The sequence below is a fragment of the Gymnoscopelus microlampas genome (assembly GCF_963454915.1).
Source record: "Gymnoscopelus microlampas genome assembly, chromosome: 2".
NCBI classification, from domain to species: domain Eukaryota; kingdom Metazoa; phylum Chordata; class Actinopteri; order Myctophiformes; family Myctophidae; genus Gymnoscopelus; species Gymnoscopelus microlampas.
Window position 1 is genome coordinate 27,810,717 of NC_139939.1, and position 22,155 is coordinate 27,832,871.

Genomic DNA, 22,155 nt, shown 5'->3' on the forward strand with positions numbered 1-22,155 from the left:
GGATCACAACCTATATGGACAACCCGGTCACCTTGCTGCTGGAAATCCAATATGGCCGCCTCAATATTATCAGAAAGTAGCTTTGGCAATAACTTTTGAACCAGATGGGCTAGAAATAAAAACTTGGTGTCTATTTCATGGTTTCAGAGCATGAGAAACTCAATGGAATACTTATCTTTATGATTGGGTGTGTCTGGACCTTTCATTTGCATATTTCCAAGATGGACAACACGCGAAAATGAGTTTTACTATGACTTTTACAGTGACAGCTGACTGTTATGGCAACAAGTCTGCTTTTTAAGCAATATGAACACATTTGGTCAGTTTGAGCTTTAATTTATATGTTGTCAATATGGCAGACCCACACCATGAGTCTGGTCAGAGTCGTGTAATCCGGGACACAGAGATGGTAGTCAAGGTCATGGCAGCAGTGGAGACTAACCCATGATCAACATATCTACAGGACAGTGTGCTGATTCCACAGTCAAGGACGACTTGATGAGTGTGAAAGAACTGGGAGGCACTGAAGGCACTGTGTGAGTCACTGTCCAGTGAACAGAAGAAGACAAGCATAATGAAGCTTAACACTTTCTACACTCAAAACACATCATCTAAAATATCTAAGGGGAAAACCTCAGCACCTGGCAAGAGCAATGAAATTACTGCCCTCCTGCGCATGACCCAAATCATAGCCAGTGGTGGAGAACTCAACCTTGTCTTTATAGGCAACCACGAGTGCAGTGACTTCCCCCCTTCCCTCTTCCAGGAAGATGGCAGGATGAGAACAGGTACCAAGGCAAGCCTTGTTAAGGTCCTGAAAGAGGAGACCAAAGTTGCATGCATCCCTGACCTGCCTACAGAAGACATAAAAACAGCAGTAGTTATTGATGCCATGTATGCCATGCGCCATTGGTCGTTCCTGAAAGGTGAAGCATTTGGAACAATCGCTGAACGATACCAACGTCTGCTGTTGAATGATGTGCCTGCTGGCACAGAGATCATTCACTTCTGTTTTGACCGGTACAGTGGACCTAGTCTTAAGACAGCTGAGCAAGAACACAGATATGCTTGACCAAAACCTGCCAAAGAATATGAAGTCAGTATGCATTACACAGCTCCAGATCCTCAGGAGTTTTTTGCTGTGTCAGCTAACAAGGCAAACCTATTGAGTTTCCTCTGTGACGAATGGTGTGAAAATGAGAAACTTAAGGCGGCCCTTGGTCCAACACATCTTTACCTGGGTGGGGGGGTTAAAGAAGAGACAAGGAGTGTGGTGATCAATGAGGGGTCTATTGAAGATGTCCCTGCACTAGAATCCACACAACAGGAGGCTGATACAAGAATAATACTCCACACCCTGTACAGCGTCCAGAATGACAAAGTTGACAGAGTTCTCATCCATGCCAATGACACAGACAACATCATCATGTGCCTTTACTATGCAGCAACCCATCTCAGATGCCTTCCAGAGCTGTGGGTGAGAACAGAGCAAAATTCATACCTTCCTCTCCATCAAATGGTATCAGCACTGGGGCTCGCACAGTGTCGTGCCCTGCCCTTTATCCATAGTTTAAGTGGCAGAGATACTGTACCACCAGCTATCCCTTCTTCACTGGGAAGAAGGCATGGTTCAAGGCCATCATGCGTCTGGATCTCTGCACTTGAGGAGTTTGGTGAAAACTCTTATGATTCCCTCTCAGATGACGTCCATAAATCCGGCACGAGACCTCACAATTGCTGCATATACATCCAAAGAGGACCACCAGGAGGATTTTGACCTGAGTAAGCTTAGAGTGTACAAGTTCCTCAATAATAGATCAACCCTCTTAAAGCTGCTGCCCCCGACAGAGAATGCCTTTGACCTGCACCTGAGAAGAGCTGTCTCTCAGTGCTAGCAATGCAGTCCCCCTTGCATCTACCGAGCCAGCCTGGCCTGTGTCAATGAACAAGGCAATATCATGCAGCTGTATCAAAGGCTGCCAAAAAAAACTGTTCCCGTGCAAAGAAGGCAATTCCATGCTACTTAGGATGCCGTTGCCAGGGACTGGAGACACGATGCAGCAGGATCAGTGCAACACATGACAACAGTGACAGTGAATAGCATTGTACCATAGTATCATTGGCTTTAGAAGCAGGCAAGACAGCACCATAGAGGTCAAAATGAACCTTTTGTAGGCAACCTCAATTCCGCCTTTACTCTATTTGTCACTAAGTAGTCTATCTTTTGTTATGTTACTTGAATGCATACCACTATGTTAATTTGTATAGCCCTAAAGTTGAAGTTTATGGCAAGTCTTGGAGTGTGCATGTGTCGGTTTATATTGTATTTAGTTTATTAAAATGATACATAAGATACGTTGTGGGCTTTTTCTCCGATTTTCTCTGCAATCATCCCCACAACTATAGATCTATAAATCAATAAATCTGAGGGGAAATGTAATACCATACATTATTTATGACTGCAGCCATATTGACAACATATAAATTAAAGCTCAAACTGACCAAATGTGTTCATATTGCTTAAAAAGCAGACTTTTTGCTGTAAAAGTCATAGTAAAACTCATTTTCGAGTGGCGTCCATCTTGGAAATATGCAAATGAAAGGTCCAGACACACCCAATCATAAAGATAAGTATTCCATTGAGTTTCTCATGCTCTGAAACCATGAAATAGACACCAAGTTTTTATTTCTAGCCCATCTGGTTCAAAAGTTATTGCCAAAGCTATTTTCTGATAATATTGAGGCGGCCATATTGGATTTCCAGCAGCAAGGTGACCGGGTTGTCCATATAGGTTGTGATCCTACTGGGTCATAGATATTATTTCTGGTGGCCAACCTTTTATGGCAGGACAAATGCAGCATACCCCCCTTTGCCCCCTGGGTATAAGTTTTTACTCTACTGGATGTCGGCCATCTTGAATTTCGGAGTCAAAACAAGGTCTTACAATTAAAATTGTGTCAGATTTGGAATCCTCATGGTTGACTTGTATGGAAAAGTGCCTTCATACATGATTCTAGGTCATTCAGATCAAAAGTTAATTTTTAGAGATGGCGCCGGGCGCCATTTTGAATTTGGCTGTCTAGCAAAAAATGCCAGGATTTTTGGGAGGTACCTGGGGGCTAAATCTTTTCTAAAGGGTCCATAGAGGTCAAATCAATCGTCAAACCTTACTTGCCAAAGGATGGTCACGGAACCTCCATTTTTGACTCTACTATCTGCAGAACATATTTAATGAATGATATGGTTGTCTGGAAAAGTGCTAAAAGTTTGAGCTTTCAAATATTAATAGTTAAAACAGTATCCTCCTATAATTCCACAAACCTCCAGTGAGACCAAAATGTGGTGAGACCAACATTGTTCTGCCCGGTTCTCCTCAGTGGCTGGAGCTATTGATCTGAAATTGCACACAGCCATTGACCATTACCATGTGCACGTTTTTCTGATTTCACCAAATCTCAGCTGTGTATTAGCGTTTTTGTGTAAAAGAATGTCGCCATGGTTACGGGCCTGCCCAGCTATAGGACGGGTTGCCAGATCATGTGCGCATAATTATCCCCCCACGGATTTGTCGACCGGGTATGGACTATAAGAGATAAAGGTGAAAACATGTGGGTGACAATATGTCACAATGGGGTTCAAAATGCTTGTGCCGGAACACATTTTCATTACTTCAATGATAAAAGTATTCATCTTCAAAAAGCACATATAATGCACGTTTAATAGGGATAACTATGTGAAAAAGGCTTACAGTACATTTCAGAAGGCAGTTTGATATCGCTCTTGAAACATTGGACTGATGCCAATACACTACTCCCCTGTTGGACAACTGAGCCCAAAGCAGCAAGGCTTGCTCAGTCAATGGTATACTCATACATCCGTTGGTGATAGTTGACTGCTATGCAATGCATTTTAAAGCAAGCTTTACTAAAATGTTCCAACATCGCATCAGAAAAAAAAACATTTCTACAGTACCTGGAATTAGAATTATATATATTTTTTATAAGAAATGTTATACAGAGTTTTTCCCCAAATCAATCATTAAAAGAACAAGGGCTATCGCCTGTTATGTCTCGCCCCCCAGTAGTCGGGTGATTTCACGTTATATGGGACATAAAAGTGGGACAGCTATACTTCGTCAGGTAGCATTTGCTATGCATCCCATGACTATAATGCATTATAAGGGTAACCGGAATGGTCGCCCACAAACCTATACAGTCCCATTTGAATAGCAGTGTTTATGCTCAAGAGAGAAGGATGGACATAGAGACAGAGCGGTACAGATAGAGACGTGCTTATTACATCTCAGTCAAATGCTAGGCCTAATGTCATGAGATGCATGGCTCTGGCATGCTGTCCTATGAGAATATCTATACTGTAAAGAGCATCTAATACAAATAAAATAAATTGAGCCCCATAAATTGAAACATAAAAGGGATGTTTAAGACCTTAATGAGCCTCAGGCTTTGAGCCTCTTCAGCAGAATTGCTCCAAATACAGTAGTAGAGGAGGGGCAGGCCCTTTAATATTGATGAATCTCTGATTCACTTGGCGTGTGATTTGATTCCAGTCTTTTGTCTGTTACATTGCAATGGTGGTAGAAGGCTGGCTTGTAAAGTCCATAAGAAACCCCCCTTTTTTTTTAGGTTAATCTTAAAATGGAGGTAAAAGGTAAATCTCTTCTGGGCATAGTTTATCCACCAAGAATTTTGCAAAAAGAGAGGTTTAACTAAATGAAAAGCCCTGGAGAGATGGGAAGAAGATAACTGAGCTAAACCTTAAGTTCGACAACCATTCTGGCACAGGTCCCTGAATCAAGGCTACAGTGTCTTGACCAAACTTTGCCACAGGCACCAGCAAGCATGTACAATAGTGTGGGAGTCTTAAATGGCTCTTTATAATGTTTCACTAACCGCTGTAATTATAACGAGTGATCATTTTAAGAGCACATCAAGGATTGCAAAAAAGATTTTCTCGAATGCCTTGTCAGTAAATCAAGGCCTAATTTACCATGCGTTGGACTCTCACGCAATAGGCACAAGAAAAATGGGTAACACTGTACAGTATATTAACACATTGACTGCCAGAGTTTATTCATAATTTACCCCATTGACTGCCAGCGATTTGCGTGTTTTTTTGTTTTGTTATTTTGTTATTTAAATGCATTTAAGTTTCTCAGGCCATGGTTTTAAACACCTACGAAAATCGACCACCAGAGAGCAGCAAAATGACACCCTCGATGACTCGCTGACCCCCCCCCCCCCCCCCTCCAGGCTCAAACAGTCAAAACAACATGAACCGGATGTGACGTCTTCGACAATCTCTGAACGGCCTAAAAACGATGTGATACACGACGACGATGCCTGATCGTCACCCGGACCAAAGAAAATAGATGTGGAGCTATCCGTTTGTATTTTATACTGTGTGAAAAACGTATTTTAGCCGCATTAGCGCATTTTTCAAGCTAAAACCGGAAACGGAAATCGCTGAAATTGCTTCCGGGTGAAGCGGAAGTGACTCGGAAGCGAACATGATCTCGGAATGTAAATAAGACAGCGTGATCGTCTATTAAGTAAATTAAACATTAGGACGCAGATCTGCGTCCTAATTACTCTGGCAGCCCACGGTTTTATCTAATAGGACGCAGATCTGCATCCCTGGCAGCGGATGTGTTAAGGTCGGGTCTATAAGGCATTATAATGTAAGCACATTTATAATACATTATAACGTACTCATAAGGCATTATAACACTCGTTGTAAATGTTTATAAGCATGCATAACAACTTATAATGCATTGTAAATGTGCTTATAATGCATTATAGGCCCGATCTTAATATACGGTCTTGCAAAAAAGGTCTCCTGAAGTTAATGTGCTTTGTGAAAATCTCTTTTGAAAACGGTGAAACAGACACATGCATGTAATAGTAAACAACCTCGTCAAGTGAAACAAAAAGTCAACATCACCCTCAGGTTGTTTGTGTTGCATTTGGCTCCTGAATTTAAGTTCAATCATAAATTACTCTCAGCTTCTCTGGGTGAGCCCATGTAGAATGAGTAAATAACTTCCACTGTACGAAGAAAAGGTTGAGTTGGCGAGTTCCATGGACAATATAAAGCCACGGGTGAAGTAATGAATGACTGTCCATGACAGTGATCATTTAATTTCAGTAACATACAGAGCAGCTGTGCGCTCTGCTGCTGAGTCATACCGAGTGCATGCCAGAATGTCAATCAAGAAGAGCAGATGAGAAACGTTCACATATTCAAAGATATATGTTTTATGCTACAGTGTAAAGACTCTATTTGTTGTAACATTTTATAATTTTCAACTTTTGCCATATTTAACATTAATTTCATGCGTTAATAGTAGCATGTACTAATTTGCACGCTGTGACGCACATGCATTATGAAATACACCAAAACACACACCCATTGACCGATAAAATGTTTAATTGGCCGTTAATTATAAACATCACCTGCCACCGGGGAAAATGCCTACTATTAATATTATTATTTGGATAAAGTAGTACAACCATTAAACCCTATCATGATCATTTAAAGTTTGTATCATGATCTGACGATGTCAGTGTGGTTTAATTCCTGACAGCCTGCTGCTGCTGTGCACTGCAGTTATAAATCAGCCTATTCGTCGTACAATGGTGCCGCAAGTTGTAAATATCAGAGCTACATACTCACAGCACATCACAACGTGCCGCGTTGTGAGCTTGTATGTGTGCTATTTCCGATACGCAACACCCGTCATACGGCGAAGCACAAATCAAGCTTTACACAGCTGTCTGCGTCTCCTCCTAATCAGCGCTGAGTAGCACGGGTCTGGTTCGCTTGGGTGTCATGATAAACAGAACCGGGGTACCGAGGTGATAGAAACTGATACAAGCCGGACCCGATTGACGATAATAAAACAGGGACCCGAACTCGTATGGGTCGTGGATATTATACAAGCAACTAAGCAAGCTCAGTGACTGTCTGTCTGCAATGGATAAAGTGGTGAAAGTTGGTGACAAATTGATTGCAGGGAACTTGAGGCAAGTAATCAACCTTCCTTGCGCCATAATGACGTATAGTAACTAAACTAAACAAAACAAAAGCTGTAGGTTTTGCATATTAAGGTTGAATGAGATGTAAAGGCCAAAACATAGGCGTACATTCATTTGTTACGGAGTCGCACAGCAGTTCACTCACGCACACTTTATTCATTTTCTTTTTGGCAAGCAACACCTGCATGAGTAGATATTATTTAGTTAACTATAAAAAACAGGAACAGATTGCATCTGTGATAGAGTGGAAAGAAGCGCAGCGCTAACGTAACAAGGTGTAATTATCAGTTGGGTTCATGTATCTGCAAACACACATGTGGCGTTAATTATGATATGGCCGATAAATGTTTTCTTTGGCCGATAAAATATAATCCTGTCGGTCATGGTGGCCGGCCCAAAATATGCCTAGCGTAAACCCAGACACGCACACACACACACACACACACACACACACACACACACACACACACACACACACACACACACACACACACACACACACAGTGTGTGAGTGATGAATGCGGTATTAGCATACTGTAAATGTACTTCACATTTTATGAGTTTTTAAACTTTGCAAAATTCTGCAAGGATAGTCTGTCCCTCTTCTCAAGGGTTTTATGGATAGCCATTGTGTCTATGAGAAGGTCACCTGTGAAACAGATTATCTGAGTGTGCAGCTATGTGTTACAATCTGCATCGGAGAGATGACAGTCTGGCAAATTAAGTTGAAAGTTAATGACTCGTATCAGACATCACCAAAAGAAAAGGTAATGGGGTTCATTGCAGCAAATAGCCCAGAAAACACATGTTGTACTAAGCAGACACCTGTCACCTTTTTCAATGTGATGACATACGTTAAAAGTCACACTGTCTAACTTTTCCAATCAATCCAAAGTTGTTTTTTACATAAGTTATCATTGGCATATTCTTCACAACAACAATTCTTCAACCACTTATCTAAACACTATTTTTAGTCACACTTGTCTTTGCAAAGGAGATATTCGCACATCCACTTCTAAGCTCAGATGCAGGTGCGTTGAAGAAACACTCTATAGCAATGAGTACTATCAGAATATAGAGCTTTTTAACACTTATTTTAACCAAAGAAAATCACTTACCCTACCTTTAAAGTACCAAAAGTAAAAGTACTAAAATATTTGAAAATAGCAGATCTACAAGCTCACAACGCGTCGCGATGCGACGCGTTGTGAGCTTGTAGGTCGCCTATTTTCAAATAGCCTGGGTATAAAATAGGGCTAAAGTGGTTGATGTATGTTTTATAATATAATAATTTATATCTGAAAAGTAACTAGTAACTAAAGTTTTCAAATAATTGTAGTGGAGTAAAAGTGCAATATTTGCCTCTCAGATGTAGTGGAGTAGAAGTATATGAATTGGAAATACTCAAGTAAAGTACAAATACCTCGAAAGTGTACTTAAGTAAATGTACTTAGTTACTTTCCACCACTGCTAGCCTTCTATAGCACCTTTAATTCAATGTGCTTTACAATGTGTATCATATTCACTCATTCACACACACCAATGTTGGAGGGAACGAACCATGCAAGGCACGTCGGGAGCAGTTAGGGGTTCAGTGTCTTGCTCAATGACACTTAGAAATTACACCATGGAGCAGAGCCTGGGACCGAAATGGCCGCTCTACCTCCTGAATCACTTGTGCCTTAAAACATTTACAGCACATGTGGGCATTTATTAACCCATTGATACCTGGAACGCATCTGTGTCACTTTAGATTTCATTGGCTATTCAAAAATAGCAGATATACAAGGTCATAGCGCGGCACCGAGTGCCGCGCTACGAGCTTGTAGATCTGCTATTTTTGAAAAATCGTGAAAATTATGTTTTTATATTTTTTTCCGAAAAATTGTTAGGATTTAGATTTTTTTTAGATGCGGCCTCAGGTCTTAATGGGTTAAAATAATGAATACAGTGTAAGTACATGAGAGACATGTAGAGTACGCATTGTGGCAGCTAAGCGAATAAGCACCATGCTCGCTATTAAGTGATATGGAATAATTTAGTGAAGGATGGAAAGGGAGGGGGGGTGCATTGTATATTGCACAGGCATTTAAGCCCTTTTCCCTATAATAGTCTACGAGAATTAACCAGAGGTTCTTATCCTCTCCTTTCACGAAGGATTCAGGGAGTTACAGACCGTAGATGATGACAAACAATAGCCCTTATCTCTAATCCCAGCTCTGCTGCAGCAGAGCTGGCAAAAGTTAGAGACCATGCTCTAAAAGAGACATTTAGCTAATGCTGAACAGCTCATTTCATTCAGGACATAGAAGTCTAATGGTTCTACAGTATTGTGCATCTAAAAAGTACAGTATATCCTGTTTTTCTTTTCTTTTTTTTTCCCCCTTCCACTGCTACTGCTATTCTTGCAACACTGGAGTTTGCAAAGGTTAGTAGATATGGAATTAATTAAGACATTTGGCAAAAAATATATTAGAACAAAGAGTAGCGAGAAGAATTGGAGTATGTTAGGGCAAGGTGTCTTTTTGTCTTTTCCCATTCAAATCGGCTTGCAGAAAAGTGTACAGCCCTTACTCTGTGTCATAATTTAACATTAAGAACTGTTCGGAGGGTGATTCAGGATATGTGGACTCTAGCCAAATTCCATCCTTTCTCTTTTCCAGACCACCGAAGGCTAAGGTAAATAAGCTCAGAAGAGCTAACAATCTATCGACCAGAAGATAAAATATCACACCTATGGCCTTGGCTAAATCAAAACGGTTCACAAAACCGAGCCTTTGAGGATTTAGGTCCATGGCACTCAAGCAACAGTGTGACTGAATCAGGGATAGATGGATGGGGAGAGAGCGAAAGAGAGATAGAGGCAGAAAGAGAGACAGACAGACAGATTGAGAGAGAGAGAGAGAGAGAGAGAGAGAGAGAGAGAGAGAGAGAGAGAGAGAGAGAGAGAGAGAGAGAGAGAGAGAGAGAGAGAGAGAGAGAGAGAGAGAGAGAGAGAGAGAGAGAGAGAGACTTTCTTCAATGTTCAGAATCAAGTATGAGAGCACACCTACATTGACATGCTTACAGTGTCATGGCCAAAATATAGCAACACTATATAACAACGCTAAGGTCAGTCAGTACACAGAATTGTGTGGAGGAGAGAGAGAGGTATCATCAAACACATCTACATTGTGTGTAGATGGATACAATGTGAACAATATATTCCCCCCCCCCCCTCATTTAGCATGTTGCTGACTCAGATATTGCTGTATTTATAGTAGTTGTGCCCTTCTTAAAGGGGGTGTAGCAATAGGTCATAGGTGTATGAATTATATGGTGTGGAGTCAACTGATTAAAGCGTCATCGATAACCTGATGGCCAAAGGGCATGTTAATACCTTCAGTATATGGCACAGTGGTGGACACCATGCTTAGGGGTTCCTTTCATTGTTTCTCTCTTTTTATCCATCCCACTGTCCTTTTTTTTTTTTTTTTTTTCATTTTCTCTCTTAGTGAACGTAGAACATTGAAACAACATATGAGCCAAGTGAAAATGTGTTTTAGTCTAGGTCTTAAATAGATATACTTTGCACCTTTCGTACCTCCGTTTTTGTATTCATGTTTGCTTTCCCTGTGTATTGTAATGTACTCTAATTGTCTGCTTGTTTTTATGTTTTTTCTTTTCTTTCTGGGGACTGCGGATGTAAATTAGCATCTTTGCTAAATCCGGTGTATTTACATTACATTGATATGTATTGTTCATTAATATGCGGTGTCCCGTCTGAATAAACAAATAAAGTAAAGTATATTTCCATAACCCAGCCATTCTCTGTTATATGAAATCCTTTTGAAGTATGAAGACTAGACTATGTTGAATAGACTTGTATTTGGCATATCAATAGTCAACACATTTGCATTGGCTCGCAGAGAGAGCGCTTTGTCAAAATGGACGATGATCAGATGAGTCTTGACTCACTTAGTTTTCTAGACCATGTACATTCCCATTTACTAATACAGTTTAATTTACTAGTAAAGTTATGTCTTGCAAATCAACAACACACGGGGGAGGGACTGATCATCACTATACAAACAAGCCAAGATCATTCATGCTAAGCACAGACAGAGTGATTTTAATCAAGGGAAAGCAATGCAACAAGCACCTGTACTTATCCAATCATTTTCATTGTGTAAACCCATCATTCCGCCAACATTCACTGGCGGCCTTAGCTAGGTTTCACCCTTTTCAGTTGAAACGCATACGCATAGTAGAGAGCTATGATTACTTAATTAAGAGGTAACACACTGGACACCACTTAAAGCTAACAGCCAGCTTTAATTGCAGAACTTACAACCAGTAAGCAGCTTGACATTCACAGCCAAACAACAAAAGGTAGCTGGGTTCATTTGACACTACGATCACGACTAAGGGCCCTATCTTCCGTGACGTGCTATGCAACATTTAGTGCATAGTGCTGCCGCGCAACCTGCAAATTATATTTGCGCAACCCCATCGCAAAACGTTATTTTACCATATCATATCTCTCCCTTGTAATGGGTTTGTGGGAGAAGAAGTTAATTAACACTGGGTTCCAATAAACCCTTCCATTAAAAAGTTTGGCAGTGATATCCTTTTCCTATGGATGGAACTTTAAAATAACTTTATAACTTCCTTCTGTTTTTTAGTTTGAACTTGAATAGTCTCCTTTGCTGTTGAATCTGATTTAAACAAAAAATACACTGTATATTTTGTAATCTCATCATCTACAACAGCATTAATAATTCCTTCCCAAATACTATCAATCACAAACCTCTCAGTAGAAATACAAAACATTCCCAAACATTCAAATGTCTCATTTCACTCAGACAGAAGCATCCTTTTGGATAAAAAAAACAACCTCCCACAAAGTTTCTGCAGCACCTGTATTGCTCTGGTAAATGTTCACCCCGACCAGGAGAAGTAGAAAGTGTGATTTTTAGACACTGGCTTGTGCTTAAAGAATACTTTTGGACTCGTACACTTCTTTGGGTTGGATTTTGGTCATAGGGTGAGGATCAAATCGTCAACCTTTGGATCTAATCTACACTTCCCCTTCACAAGTTCAACAAGTAATCAGTAGGTCCCTGGTTCAATCCTTGGCTCCTCCAGGCTTCATGTCGAGGTGTCCCTGAGCAAGCCACTGAACCCCTAATTGCTTCCTGTGCGCCCCGGCCCCGGGGCTCCACACTGCTCCTGATAGGATGGGTCAAAGGCAGAGAAGTAATTTTCCCATGGTGACCACGACAACTACCCTCCACAAAAAAAGCTATTCTTCAATGTTCTGTGATTTTGTAAAGTTTGCTGACGCTTAATAATTTGCCGTAAGTCTTCACAGAAAACACAAGCGTTTTCATTTACTTTCATTTACATTTTTCTCTCCTCCTCTCTCCCTTTTCTCTCTATTTTCTTGTACCCGCTTCTACCCCCCTCCCCGTCCCCGCCCCCTGGCACACTTTTGTCCCCCACCTTTGGCTCCGGAGGTAGAGCAGCCGACAAGCAGGTTTGATTCCCGGGCCACCTTCTGGCATCGTGTCAAAAGCGTCCTTGAGCACACAGAACTCCAAACGGCTCCCAATGAATAGGTTAGTGCCTTGCATGATTGCCTCCACTGTGGGTGTGTGAATGTAACATGCATTGGATAACGGTGCCATAGAAATGCAGGCCGTGTGCATACAGTATGTGTATATGCGAATATATATTTTGTAAATAGGAACATGTTTTGTATACATTTATTTTGTACACTTGTCAATTGATTGTCTCAGGCTATTTGCTGTGCACTTTAACCCATTGAGAACTGAAACCGATTCTACATGTCTCCTAAATCTCAACAGTATTCTCAAAAACGTATGTTTCTATATCAGTGGTGCTCAAACTTTTTCATGTCAAGGACCCCCAAAATGATATGCATTTGGCCGCGGACCCCCATCAAAATATTTTGTTCCAGGGACCCCCAGAAGCAAAGATTTGAGTTAAAAATGTTCGCTTTAAAAATAGATATATTCAATGATTTGCACACATTTTCACGATTTTTCAAAAATAGCAGATCTACAAGCTCGTAGCGCGGCACTCGGTGCCGCGCTACGAGCTTGTATATCTGCTATTTTTGAATAGCCCAAAGTGTAAAATAATGCTTTTTAGCTCAAATCTAAAAATGACACAGTTCCAGGTCTTAATGGGTTAATAAATCGTTGAAAAGGCTAAGATTGTGTGGACTGGACTATGATTTGTATCTGCATGCTTTTGTACCCATTACACTACTTTGGAGTTGAGTGCTTTCCTTGATTTTACATAATATTGATTGGCGTCTTCACCATGGTTGGAGACACTCTCCATATACCTCTATTGATTTTTTTTGGATGAAGTAAACAAGATAAGCTGAGCTGAGGGCACATGGGTGAAAATGGCTACTACACCATGTTTGTATCCTGAGAAAATCAGTTGCAATATTTGTCTCACCACCAGAGGGGGGTACACGTTAGAGCAGGGGAAATCCCTGGTTACAGCTTTAAAGGGGGATCATCATCACAGATATCTTAGCCCAGGCGTTTCGGGCCAGAATCGTGCACTTTACGATACAAGCATGAAATTTGGCACACAGTTAGAGCATGCCATAAGGAACATTTTTGGCTATAGGGCCATCGCAGATTTGTCCTGTGGTAACCATGGCAGCCATTTTCCAAAATGGCCTCCATCTGCTGTTATTTTACCAATAACTCCGGTGCTAGACCACCTAGGATGTTGATTCTGGTGACTAATCCTACATTCTCAAGTATGAGGAATACAGTGGTACTATTTAGAATTGTGCTGTGGTAACCATGGCAGCCATCTTTCAAAATGGCCACCACCTGCTGTAATTTTACCAATAACTCAGGTGCTAGACCACCTAGGATCTTGATTCTGGTGACTAAACCTTACATTCTCAAGGATGAGGAATACAGGGGTACTATTCACAACATGCTAGTAACTACCTAACTAACTACAGTACATGAGGAGGCTGATACTCGCGTCATATTACACCTAGAAGATGCTGTGAAGGAAGGGTATAGCAAGGTGACAATACGCACAGTAGACACGGATGTGCTGGTCCTGGCAGTAACGTCAGCCCAACGCCTCCACTTGACTGAGCTGTGGGTTGCTTTTGGAACAGGGAAAAGTTTCCGTAACTTAGCAGCTCATGAGATGGCAAGGGCATTAGGCCCAGATCGATGCTTAGCCTTACCCATGTTCCATGCCTTTACTGGATGTGACACAGTGTCATCTTTTGGAGGCAGAGGCAAGAAGATGGCATGGAAGACCTGGAAAACCTATGGTGACGTCACACGTGCCTTCAGTTCCTTAGCTGCCATCCCACAGAAAATACATGACTGGATGGAGCCTCTGGAGCGATTTGTGGTATTGCTCTATGACCGCACTAGCGGCCAGGCATCAGTGAACGGGCACGGAAGCAGCTATTCACCCAGATGGGCAGAACAATTGATGGACTCCCCCCAACACGAGCTGCACTGACTCAATATACAAAGAGGGCAGCCTACCAAGCTGGCCACTGTTGGGGACAGGCGATGGTTGCAGCCCCTGAACTCCCATCCCCAGGTGAATGGGGGTGGAAGAGGAAGGAGACGGGTGAATACAAATAATTTAATCCACTTCTTTACACTTGTAAACCTGTGATCTGACAATAAAGCTGATTCTAATTTTGACAGGAGGATGGGAAGTGCACTGGAAAACACAGAAGCGAGCCTGGCCTTTCGGGAACTCCTCCGCTGTGGTTGCAAAAAGGGATGCAGTGGACAATGCAGATGTGTTAAGGCAGCACTTCAGTGTACTGCCCTTTGCTACTGTGGTGGACTGTGCAACTAACATTGTGTAGATTATCTGGCTTTATTGAATAGACCCCTTAACAGACGACGTCACACTGATAAGAACCAGTCTGCACGGAACCAGTATGCGCGCAATGAAACCCATTCTATCAGGTCTCGCTAGGACGCGCCTCACTAGCCAACACACAAGAGGGGGTTGGGGTGTGCTGAAATCAGCGCACCCCAAAACAACAGGTTGAGAATTGATTGCAATCACCTGTGCGTCCAGTCTCAATGTTGGTAAACAAATAATTGGTCTATATGCCATTAGGTTATGACTCATGAGTACTCTGCCTTTGTTGTGTCTTATAGTCCATTGAAAATAATTATGCAATACTACTACTAATAAAAGAAACAGTGAAGTACTGCATTCTTGACTCTCACGTGTCAGTTTGAAAACATGTACTGTATAGGCCTACTACACCATTACATATTTTGATGGGTTTACTATTATTTAATTAACTGAATGCCAGATATATGTAGTTAGGTAGTAGCATGTTGTAAATAGTACCGCTGTATTCCTCATCCTTGAAAATGTAGGATTAGTCACCAGAATCAAGATCCTAGTTGGTAGCACCTGAGTTATTGGTAAAATGACAGCAGGTGGTGGCCATTTTGAAAGATGGCTGCCATGGTTACCACAGCACAATTCTAAATAGTACCACTGTATTCCTCATACTTGAAAATGTAGGATTAGTCACCAGAATCAGGATCCTAGGTGGTCTAGCACCGGAGTTATTGGTAAAATAACAGCAGATGGAGGCCATTTTGGAAAATGGTTGCCATGGTTACCACAGGACAAATCTGCGATGGCCCTATAGCCAAAAATGTTCCTTATGGCATGCTCTAACTGTGTGCCAAATTTCATGCTTGTATCGTAAAGTGCACGATTCCATCAAAATATGGCCCGAAACGCCTGGGCTATCTACTCACTCGCACAAGTCACCATTCAAAAGGAATAGGCTAGAGTAGACCCAGATGAAGGGCACTAAATGTGACAGTGACACTATCTAGCATGGTGGGCCCTGAGTCTGACACACAACTGTTCCATCATACTCATCACGATAGGGATGTAGAATCAGTCATTCCGCAAGTAACATCAGTGCCAATGAACAAGATGCCACAGTCCATTCTATTTTGCTTTCAAAGCAAACTCAATATACGACACCCTTCTGAGACCCCTTTCAGACAAAGAGATTGCTTCCTTAAATGCGTCTCCAGGGAAACATGGTTAAACTGGACTGTTACAGGTCTATACGGCAGGCTCCCCAAGAGAAAGCAATTCATTTTCCCTGCACTGCCAACAAAGCCATGCCTCCATGCGTTCCTCCTGTTGCTTGTATTACAGGTCAACGTGCGTTGGTGATGTCTCCAACCTCGCTAGAACTGCCCAGAGTGCACCTGTACCAATTCCACTGTCATGCACACTCTATGCCTCCACCGCTACAGCGACAAAATGACCATATGTAACTACTATCACAATTGAGCTCTGCTGCCATTAGTCCATCCATGACAAGATGTTCAGCCCTTCTTTGCTTTCCAACCTCCCGTCCACACCCCACTCTCTACAGCCAGCACAAGGATCGTAAGTCCCTATGATTACCTTTGCATTTCAGGCTAGATCGTCTCTGGTTTCCAATAGGCTCTCCCTGACAAAATAATACATTACCCCATACACTGCCAGTAAACCACTATCAAGTTGATGGCTGCCCATAGTGTGCTTGCACCAGTTCCATTCTCACTCACCAAAGGGGTTTCCATCAACCAGTTTTTTGATGTGCATGTGTTGGGCTGCTTTAATCGCTATGTGGAGATCATGATCAAGGATCTCGTCCGACAGCCAACTCTGTGAGTCAGATGATGTTGCTGTGTTTAATTTCTCGCTGAAAGGAAACCCAACTCAGTTCATCCAGTTTGTTGACCTAAAATTAGTAAGATGCTAGGGAGTGGTGGTCAGTTGGGCCCTTCGCTTCAATCTCACCAACAACCCGGCTATCCTTCCCCCACATGACAATGGTACTTCCGAGGTAGGCCTGTTATTGTGTTGGAAATTTCCTGCAGCTCATACAAGCAGCAGATAACAACCAAAGAACTCCAGCTTCACGAAAGTGATCATCAAATCTACTACAATATCTGTGATAATTACAAATCGAGACACCATGTTCTGGGGCCATTCTTGATTGATTGAAGGGCTATATCGGTGGACTGGCAAGTTCAGTCCATTGACTACAACTCACAATATACTTAATATTCAATAATATCTGCTGCTCATACAAGCAGCAGATAAGAACCAAAGAACTCCAGCTTCACGAAAGTGATCATCAAATCTCTCACATCCAGTAATGTGTTTCTGTCAATATCTACTACAATATCTGTAATAATTACAAATTGAGACACCATGTTCTGGGGCCATTCTTGATTGATTGAAGGGCTATATCGGTACGGTGGACTGGCAAGTTCAGTCCATTGACTACAACTCACAATATACTTACTATTCAATACTGCATACCACTTTCAAGAAACAAGTAGGTTGGATTTCAGTATGGAATGAAAATCAACTTGGAGAGAGAATTGAAACTTGCTTCAGATAGCCTAACTACATCTGGTAACATAGTGAAGTCATAGCTATGAATAGACTAATTTCTCCGCACCACTGATTTTCTACGCACCACTGCCCTGAACAAGTGTTGTTGTTAGTAGGAATGAACACAGTAGCACCTGGGAGGAGGCGGACTAAGAAAGGGGAGGAGTTCCTGTTTCTACACAAAAAAGGAGGTGGTACCCATAGACATAAAAAGGTAGACGCCACCTCCGATTCTGGAGCGTATGTATCTGCGGGCGCCATATTGGGAAGGGAGAGTTCATAATAGGCATGCTGTGCAGCACCTTGGAACTCGGCAGAACTCCACTGGAAGAAGAGACACTGGGTAGTTTGTGTGCAGCTTGGGATGAGATTGTTTCAGAACGAAGATGTGTTTGTGCTCAGGGAGTTGTCATTAGTTGTGTCTCAATTTTACAAATTGAGGCTTTACCACCTCACCAAACTATAAATTACAGAGTGGCAACACAGCAAAAGTTCCAGGGATTTGTATTGTTTTACTTTATTGATTTACTCAACTAACAATTATACTATACTGCTCTGCGACTTTGATGTTATAATTGCTTTCAACTGTCTTGGAGTGTTATGTGTTTTGGTTTCAGTGCCATTAAAATATAGAACACAGACTGATTTCATTTGTATCTGCTGTTTTTGTAAAAAAAAAAAAAAAATCAATTTCATTGTCGATTTGACTTATTTCATTGTGATATTTATTATTTGGACAAAAAATGTCCATAGATAGCTCTGTTCTTACCTGAATAGCATGGTGAGGATGTTGGATATAGACAGAAAAGGCAATTCTGCAATGTGGCCTGCATATTTCGTATATTGTCTAGTGCAGGGGTCATCAATGTGTCATGTGGCAAGACTTGTCCATGTCCACGGCAAATCTTTGATTAAAAAAAATGAAATGCTAGAGCCACTTCAGAATAGGTAGGACACTGATTTAATTAATGCAGAAATACAGTGGTGTAAAGTAACAAAGTATAAGTAGCCTACTAATAGTTTCAATACTTCTATACTTTACTTTAGTTAATAGCCTACTCATCACAACTTTCACTTGTACTTCAATACATTTTAAATTGTTATTTTACTCTACTATATTATCATTGGACACCTCGTTACTCAAATCAAATAAGAATATAATTGCAAGTCCCTCATCATGATATTGGATTATCCACACTGCTCATATTCAGAACAGGTGCTCTAATCAAGACAAGATGCCTGCTGTCCATTGTTGTATGCTGATGTATAAAATAGGTTTAAAGGTTAAACTGATTTTGCTGGGGACCCCCTGGAACCCCCTAAAGGACCCCTGGGGCTCCCCAGACCCCACTTTGAGAACCACTGATCTAAGGTGCCAGTACAATGTCTTACATGCAGGGACATGCTGGCCACTGGGAAATTCGGGAAAATTCCAGAACGGCCGCGCCATTTACGGGCCGCCGGACGGCCGGTGGGCCACCCAAGACAACTGCAGCATGTTTTGTTTTTTTTATTGAAAAATTTCGGAAAATCCCAGAGCTGAATTTTGGTCCCAGCACGGCCCTGCTTACATGCCAATGAATGACCTGATTTTAACTTAGTTTAACAATAAGAGCTTAGTTTCCTAAATGCCCATTCATATTAACACTCTAATGAAGACTGCCAGACAGGTATTCAAACCTTGTTAAACCAGGTACCAAACAGTGGCGGATACAGAACGTGCCTATTGAACTCTGCCTGGAAAAATCTGTCTGAGTCTGAGTTTTTTAAGCTTAGATATTACAATGACATTTGTCAATATGACATTTGTCAATATGACATTTGTCAATAAGACAAAATATGTCAATATGACAAAATATGTCATGACATGACATGACAATTCTTGTCACCGTTTCTGATTGCCTTTAGTGCTATGAAAAGTTCAACGCCATTAGTTCAATATAGAAAGAAGAAGAAAGCGAAGTAGAAAGTAGATAAAGGTACCGAGATGTCCATGGAAATAATAACAATAATGCACTTGACTTTTAAAGCAATTTCTGAAACTGGGTTAATAATTGCTCCATCTACGATTCTATGCCTTCCATCTCAGCTTTCCTACTTCTTAATACAATAAAATAAAGCACAAAGGGATGAGGACTAACCACTCTCACTCTTTAACAACACAGCATGAGTTCGCCATCGTGTCTACTGGACTAGTATACATTTAGTATTTAAGGTAATATTATTGACCACTCATTTTGTATGTCCGTGGCAAAAATGTTGTTTGCGGAAAATGTCCATCCCAAGCCAGCATGTTGATGACCTCTGGTCTAATGTCTATGTCAGTGACTGGAGACACAATTAATGTTACTTGGATTAGATAAAAAGTATTTTGGTATGAAAATATGCATTTTAGATGTAACCCAGGCATTTGTTACAAACTTAACCACTTCAAAATCGGTTGACAATTCAGGGAGTTATGATGATTTTAATAGTGGAGGGATCGCCTGCTTCAAAGGACATGACATTGAATGCATTAGAAGGCTCCCAATATGCCGGCTGCAAGGACAGGTCCCATTTCTACCGAATGGGTTCCCAGATTGTGAATAGACTGAGTAGAGTGAATCTTCAAAACTAAAACCCCTCTTGCCAATCATTGCTTTCTTTCTTTTCAACTGTGTAAGATTTAATCTGTACCATAGAGACTTGTTGAAACAACTGAGTAAACAACACATGACCTAACTGACCCAGTGCGCCATCTTTGGAGTTGTTTACCAAAACCATTCGTTTTAATACCACTGCATCTCACTTAAATGAAAGGTTACTTCAGAAGGTAGATTCCTTTCTAGCTGCGTTTGCTAAAGGGTGGAGATTTATGGCACAGCATTGAGGTTTGAGATAACATGCTCGGTCAAAAAGCAGGGGGGGGGAGTATTGGAATGAACCACTTTGACCTGAATATTTAAAATCCTCTGCATTTTGATTTCTCACGGTAAACATGTGCTGCATTGTAATTTGACTTTTTAAAGGAAGCTTTATGAATTTATAATCCATTAGAATTCCATGTTTGATAAAAAGAGCCCAAAATAATGTTGGACATTTTGGTGAGAGAGATTTTTAGGTATCAAGGTATCAACATGTGGCCAATCGATAATTTATAACTGAAAACATAATTATGTTTTCAGTTTAGGCCATGCATGTATTCCGCTCAGAGTCAAACAACTGTATTCATTATGCAGCACATTTCTCTGAAGGATACTGAACAAACACTAAAATGTAATGCATGCTGTGTCACAAAACTGAGCTTTGATTTTTGGTTTTATTTATGTATGTATGTATGTATGTATGTATGTATGTATGTATGTATGTATGTATGTATGTATGTATGTATATATTTATTTATTTATGTATTTAATTATGTATTCATTTATTTTCCTTGGCCAATTGTGTTCATATGGACACTCGGCCAAGCTGGATGCACCACATTGGAATATTTGATTATGTTTATGCACATGTTAAAAACAAAGTCAACCGGTCTCAATACTAATGCACCGTGCTATACAGTACTATACAGAAAATGGGGACATGTGTGTCCCCATTGTCTTTCTCCCACCTCCACTGCCTTGTGCCTAGTGCCTACCAATAAAAAGAAAATGCCACTTACCTGGTTGGGGACAAGCAGAGATCCATTTGACACAGCACATGAAAAAAAAGAAAGAACAAAAGATTAAACAGAAGTAGTTAACAATTTGCTTCTACATGTTCACAAATCATCAGATTGCAAAGTTACCAAACACTCCCTCTCAGACAGGGACATCAATTTAAGCTCTCATTAATGCTTTCAGTTCTTCATCCATCATGGATGATTCTATTGATTATAACGCTTGTGTGAGGCAACAGACTACTTCAAAGACATCCTACTGGTGATTGGTCTAATGAACAAATCCAAACCAATTTTTGGAAGGAAAATATCAACTATTTGCATCAGCTGTCAGGCAGCAAGCAATGTGCTGCATTGCAGCCCATCTGCAATAAGAAAGAAAAGTAGCAATACCATATATCATTATCAGTCATGTAGGTTTTCCTACGACATTTCAACACAAAGTATTTTTCTCCTTCTGCCTATACAGTATGTGTGGGCGTGTTTCCTGTGATTGTGAATGTAGGAGTAACAGGCACACTATATCCCTTGATCATAGAATACAGTGTGTGGTCATAACTCATAGCAAACACGCTCAAAAGATGACAACTTTCATCCTATGTGTGCGATAAAAACTCTCTCTCAGAAGAAATAAAATGACAAGCGATGCTACATTATTGCACTGCAAAGAAAGTATGCCTGTGAAAACAATTTTAGTACATTTATCATAGTAGGCTATTTAAATGTCTATGTGCAACAATATATCTTTAAACACTGAAGTGAGCTGCCTTCTTTTACCTTTTACTTTGCATTCACTTTCTAGTTGGATCCAAGGTCCTCAGTAAACGAGGTCAAGACAATGACAATGTTTCCTTGACAACTGCAGAGGGACTAACACTCGGTCTGATTCTATTTGGAACAAGTGGTTCTTTAGAACACTGGTCCCAGTCAGTGTGCCACTGATTGTTTGCTTCCACATCAGTGACCTCTCTCTTTATCTACAGTACGAATGGTTGGATCCA

General features: G+C 41.0%; 1 protein-coding gene across 1 annotated transcript in view; it reads right to left on the minus strand.

Annotated features, from left to right (window-relative positions):
* Positions 1 to 22,155, minus strand: part of ctnna2 (catenin (cadherin-associated protein), alpha 2) — a 551,711-nt gene that overhangs the window by 303,342 nt on the left and 226,214 nt on the right. The gene's annotated exons all lie outside the window — the stretch shown is intronic.